The sequence below is a fragment of the Lissotriton helveticus genome, chromosome 6 (genome assembly GCF_964261635.1).
Source record: "Lissotriton helveticus chromosome 6, aLisHel1.1, whole genome shotgun sequence".
Taxonomy (NCBI): domain Eukaryota; kingdom Metazoa; phylum Chordata; class Amphibia; order Caudata; family Salamandridae; genus Lissotriton; species Lissotriton helveticus.
The window spans coordinates 1,126,311,273-1,126,317,323 of record NC_136067.1 but is presented as its reverse complement, the minus strand read 5'-3'; the positions used below and the strand labels follow the sequence as shown (position 1 = coordinate 1,126,317,323).

At 55.0% G+C, this 6,051-nt stretch overlaps 1 pseudogene; it reads left to right on the top strand.

Annotated features, from left to right (window-relative positions):
* The first annotated feature begins 471 nt into the window (after positions 1 to 471).
* Positions 472 to 1,485, top strand: LOC144765641 (28S ribosomal RNA; annotated as a pseudogene).
* Positions 1,486 to 6,051: the final 4,566 nt, after the last annotated feature.

Sequence of the window (6,051 nt, the reverse complement as noted above, 5' to 3'; positions counted from 1 at the left end):
TTATATATGTATGCTTATAACAATATAGATGTAGTGTGTACATCGTACTTTTTGAAATGTCTTGGATGATGAATAGGTCTCAAATAATCGCATTCACATAATTATCACACATTGATTATTGATGTCCTGCTAATTATATTTTCATTCTCAGAAATGTTCATAGACAATCTTAAAATTGTTGGAATAGTACTGCAATGTGTACTATCTCTGGCCTATACATGATCCCAGTTCCAGTGAGGACAGCGTTCAGTGTGGCTGTACTCCGGAGTGAAAGAATGTTGTACTGTTGGAAGCAAAACCGAATTGACGATGATGGGCAGCATAATAACCCAGAATGAGCCACCGCGAGGTGATACAGATTAGCCAAATGCCTCGTCATCTAATTAGTGACGCGCATGAATGGGTGAACGAGATTCCCACTGTCCCTACCTACTATCTAGCAAAACCACAGCCAAGGGAACGGGCTTGACTGAATCAGCGGGGAAGGAAGTCCCATTGAGCTTGACTCTAGTCTGGCACTGTGACGAGACAAGAGAGGTGTAGGATAAGTGGGAGGCCACTACTCTTATCGTTTTTTCACTTACCCAGTGAGGCGGGGGCGAGCCCCGTGGGGCTCTCGCTTCTGGCTCCAATCGCCCAGTACCCACTGGGCGCGACCCTCTCCGGGGGCAGTGGCAGGTGAGGAGTTTGACTGGGCGGTACACCTGTCAAACGATAACGCAGGTGTCCTATGGTGAGCTCAGGGAGGACAGAAACCTCCCGCGGAGCAGAAGGGCAAAAGCTCGTTTGACCTCGATTTTCAGTATGAATACAGACCGTGAAAGCGGGGCCTCACAATCCTTCTGACTTTTTGGGTTTCAAGCAGGAGGTGTCAGAAAAGTTACCACAAGGATAACTGGCTTGTGGCGGCCAAGCGTTCATAGCGACGTCGCTTTTTGATCCTTCGATGTCGACTCTTCCTATCATTGTAAAGCAGAATTCACCAAGCGTTGGATTGTTCACCTACTAATAGGGAACGTGCGCTGGGTTTAGACCGTCGTGAGACAGGTTAGTTTGACCCTATTGATGATGTGTTGTTGCTATAGTAATCCTGCTCAGTACGAGAGGAACCGCAGGTTCAGACATTTGGTGTATGTGCTTGGCTGAGGAGCCAATGGGGCGAAGCTACCATCTGTGGGATTATGACTGAACGCCTCTAAGTCAGAATCCCCTCTAAACCGTAACGATACCCCAGTGCCGTGGAGCCTCAGTTGGCCTGGGATACCCTGCCTCTCTCGTGGGGGCCGGTGCATAGAGCCGCTCGTTTGGGGACCGGAGTGTGGACGGAAGGGGGCCGCCTCCATCGCCCTTAATGCACCGCATGTTCGTGGGACACCCGTTGCTAAATCATTCGTAGACAACCTGATTCTGGGTCAGGGTTTCGTACGTAGAAGATCAGCTACCTCGCTGCGATCTATTGAAAGTCATCCTCTGAGCCAAGCTTTTGTCTCTCCGTGCTTGGGTGTCCGCGGACGCCTCCCTTCACCACACCCAGGGGTGGGTCCCTCTGCCACCAGGCCGGTGGGAGGGACGCAGAGGGGGTAACACTGGTCCATGGGAGGCTGCCTCCACCACGTGCCCTTCGGCACGGGGGCATCCCTCTCCTGTCCCTGCCCCACCGGTGTGCGGGGACGGGGGCCACCATCCCTTGTAGGTCAGCAGGGTGACCAGATGGCTTCCCCTTCCCGCTGCTCCCTGGCAAGTTGGGCAGGGAGGTGAGCTGCAGCCACCCGGGGGAAGGAACCTCCAGAGCGGCTGCCTTGGTGCGCCTGGCCACCCTCGCCGGACTGCAAGGGCGACTGGGTACGACAGCCTCCCAGGCCATCTGGGTGCTGGGTCGTCCCAGGCCATCTGGTTGCCTGGCTTCACGACCAGATGGCCCTGCGGGCAGGGTGACCAGATGGCCCTGCGGGCAGGGTGACCAGATAGCCCTGCGGGCAGGGTGACCAGATGGCCCTGTGGGCTGGCGGCCGGGCTAACTCCAACTTTTGTCCTTCCCCAGAGTTCTGTAAGACCCCACTACGTGGGGGCTAATAGTCGAGAAAAATGGGCTCCCCGGGCAGGCCGTTGGGGAGTGGTCGTGGCCTGGTCTTAACCCTCCTTGGGTGTGGCTAAGGGTCCGTGCACTGGGGACAGGGCTCCACCGGGGCCCAGGGAGGCTCTCCCCGGCCTGGCTAGGGTTCGGAAGTTGGGGCCGGGCCTGGGGCTTGAGCTCCGGCCAGCCGGCCCCAGGGTGCGTGAGCCCCCCGTGCTGCAAGCCATCAGAGGGTCCGGGCGCTGGGAACGGGACTCCATCGGGGCCCGGGGAGGCTTTCCCTGGTCTGGCTAGGGTTCAGAAGCTGGGACCGGGCCCGGGGCTTGAGCTCCGTCCGTCCGGCCCCGGGGTGCGTGAGCCCCCCATCCTGCAAGCCATCAGAGGGTCCGGGTACTGGGGACGGGGCTCCACCGGGGTCCAGGGAGGCTCTCCCCGGCCTGGCTAGGGTTCAGAAGCTGGAACCGGGCCCAGTGCTTAAGCTACGTCCAGCCGGCCCCGGGGTGCGAGAGCCCTCTGTCCTGCAAGCCATCAGAGGGTCCGGGCGCTGGGGACGGGGCTCCACCAGGGCCCGGGGAGGCTCTACCCGGCCTGGCTAGGGTTCGGAAGCTGGGACCGGGCCTGGGGCTTGAGCTCCGTCTGGCCGGCCCCGGGTGTGTGAGCCCCCCGTCCTGCAAGCCATCAGAGGATCCGGGCGCTGGGGATGGGGCTCCACCGGGCCCGGGAGGCTCTCCCTTGCCTGGCTAGGGTTCAGAAACTTGGACAGGGCCCGGGGAGCAGGTGTGGCTGGCTTCATCCACTACGCTGTCAGAGCGGAGTTTTCTGCCCACCCCTAGTCAAGACCCATGGGAGTACCAGAGTACTCGTGTTACCTCACCCAGGTACGCCGGGTGCATAGGTGTCTTTTCGTGTCGGGTTTCGTCGTCGTTTTCTATGGAGAGCTGCAAAGAAGTGCTGCAGGCGACCAGAGGTAAAGTGTCCTGATGGATCCAAGGGTGGATCGAAGATCTGAAGAACCTGAAAGCAGAAGGAACAGAGTCTGGGTCTCTAGCCAGAGACCAGGAAGGAACCAGGAAGAAACCAGGCATTGTCGGGTGATTTCAGGTGAAGTAGTCAAACTTGTCTCTTCAGCCACGAGGTCCAGGAGGCATCGACGATGACTAGGTGCTGGATTCGAGCTGTCCCATGATGAATCTAGTTGACTCCGGTTTCAGTATCCAGATTGGACCCAACCAGCCTTGGCAACCGCAAACCATGCAGGATGTCAAGATTGGCTCTATTGCACACCAGCAAGGTCTGTGGTGCTTCTCCTTTTCAGGGAAGCTGGAGCAATCCTGGAGCAACCAGAAAAGCAAGTTAAGTTTAAAGAAAAGTCTTCAGGGGACTAACTAGACAACGGGCAAGGAACTGGGAAGACACGTCAAGCTCTAATGCAAAGGCGGGGTCCACGGGACACTCACAGAGTGTGAGGGCCTGGGCTTCGGTGCAAATGGTACTCGGGCTGGGGCTTCTCATACCCTAATGCACAACTTACTGAGACTGCAGGAAAGGAGTGCAGGTAGCAAAATGCAGGATGTTCAGGGGTTCCAGTCCCACGACTCTCGTGTCCGCCACGTGTCTCAGCTTTGCTGTGGATGTGGGTCGGAGTCAGAGAAGTCTGGAAGTCTGTGTCCTGTGTCACAGAGACTTCAGGATCCAACGGGAGCCTTGAAACTGCAGACCGGCAAAGATGCTGTTGGTGCCTGTTTACACAGGGTGGTCACTCCTTGACCACAAGGGAGATGTCTTCGGTCTTCCAGTCGAAATGGAATGTTGAAGGTCCAGGATATGTCTTTCAAAGATTCATCCAGGGTAATCTAAAGTCCTAGGGACACAGCTCCTATACTTATACTAAGGATGGGGGCTGGACTGCCTGGCTAGGTGCCTCCTATGGGTGGACCTGAGAAGGGGGTGGTTACACCCCTTTCCCTTTATCCTGTTTTGTGCCAGAGCTGGGGCTGTGTACCCCAGCAAGCGGTTTGAACTGGGCTATGCATGGAGCACCTTGTGTGCCCCAGGCAGTGTCTGGAAGCATTCACTGAATGCAGCCCTCCCTGCCCCAATACACAAAACCCCTGTCTGGGGAGTTGCCAGTACCTCCCTGGACAGGAAACCTATTGTCCAGCCCTGATCCTGCCGGAGTTTCGTCCAGCAACAGGAGGTCAGACTGGTGTCTATGGCAGCAGCATCCATTTTGTGATGCTGAGGTTCTGTTTAACTTTAACCGGGTAAAGCAGTAGCTGCATGTCTTCTCCCTCCAGAAGGGTGGAATGCTACCCCCGCCGCCAGGACTGGTGGGGTGTAGTATTCCAAAGCGTTTGACACCTTACACAACATGTTTTGATAAAGCCAAACCAAAGTTAGCATTAACCGTAAGGATTATAATGCACTTAAGAGTTTATGGTATGGCTACATCATAGAACAGCTATAAGGAGATGGTTCCAAAAGCTGCAGAGGGACTCAGCTCATGCTAGGGCACCCTCTCACATAAAACCAAGCACTCTGCCTCCAGGATTGTGGAGGCCTACCATAGGATTGGCTTATAGGTGTATGTTAGATTTGGGGGTCTCTAGTTGGCACAGGTAGGTACCTGTGACAAGTAGAGCCCCTCTCCTCTAGTTAGGACAAGGGGATTATACACCTAAAATAACCCCTGCTCACCCTCTAGGTTGCATGGCGTGAGCAGTCAAGGCTTATTTCAGAGGTGTTGTAAGTTAAGCAGTTGTGACCACATACAGTAACCCAGTGACAACACTACAAATGGACAACACACAGGTTTTATATAAAAAATAAGTTGACTTTATATAAAGTTACCACAAGACCATAAACGACAAAAATACACACTATGATTACTTTACGATGGTAGATTTAAGCTTAGTTCAGTTCAGTTCTTAGATGCGACACTTTGCGTCAATGTACCTTAAGTTGCGTTGCGCTTCCACGACAAGCAATGTCGCAGCGATGGGAAATGCGGCAAAGTCAGGTGCAAAGAAATAAAGACGTGAAGATCTTCCAGATGCGGCACGCTTCTTGGAGATGCGAGAAACTCTCAGTTTGATGCGTGGACTGCAGCGGCGACACCCTTACGATGCGACGGCAACAGCTCCAGCGGCGACGCTCTTCTCCACGATGCGTGAAGCTTCTGCTCAATGCGACAACTACAGCGGCGACATCCAAGATGCGATGGCAGCAGCTCCGACGGCGGCGCGCTTCTCGGGGATGCGAGGTGCTCTTGGTCGATGCGGTGCAATGCGACTGTTCCAGCGGCGACACCCTCCGGCTTTGGAGATGCAACGGCAGGCACAGCGACGGCGATATACTCCGACCGCGTTGCAAGATTCTTCTCCTGATGCGTTGCAGTGCGACAAACACACCGGCAAAACCCTCCTTCTTTGGAGTTGCGACTGCAGCAGCAGCGACGGCAACATGCTTCCTCTTCGTTGCGGCACGCTTCTCTCTGATGCGGTGCAGTGCGACAGTTCCAGTGGCGACACCCTCCTTTCTCCGGAGTTGCGATGGCAGGCACAGCAACGGCGACACTCTTCTTCTCGTTGAGTCGCGCTTCCAGCTTCTTGCGACACGCAGTTCCTCAGAAGGCCCAAAACAGCAGCAGGCACTTCCAAAAGAACTCTGGGGAGCCGGGGGTGAAGTCTGTTGTCCCTGAGACTTCAGCAGGAGGCAAGCTCAAGCCCTTGGAGATCCTTCACAATTGGAAGCAAAGTACACAAAGTTCCTTTCTCCTTCCTTTGGCAGTAAGGCAACCACTGCAGGCCAATCCCCAAAGCAGCACTTCAGCTTGGAAATAGTCTCCCCTCAGTTTCTTCAGGTTCCTCTCCTCATTAAAGGTTTCTTCTTGTAGTCCAAAGTGATCTAATTTCATGGGATCAGGGTCCCAATATTTATACCCAGAAATCCTTTTTTCTCTGAGGGAAGAGGGGCCT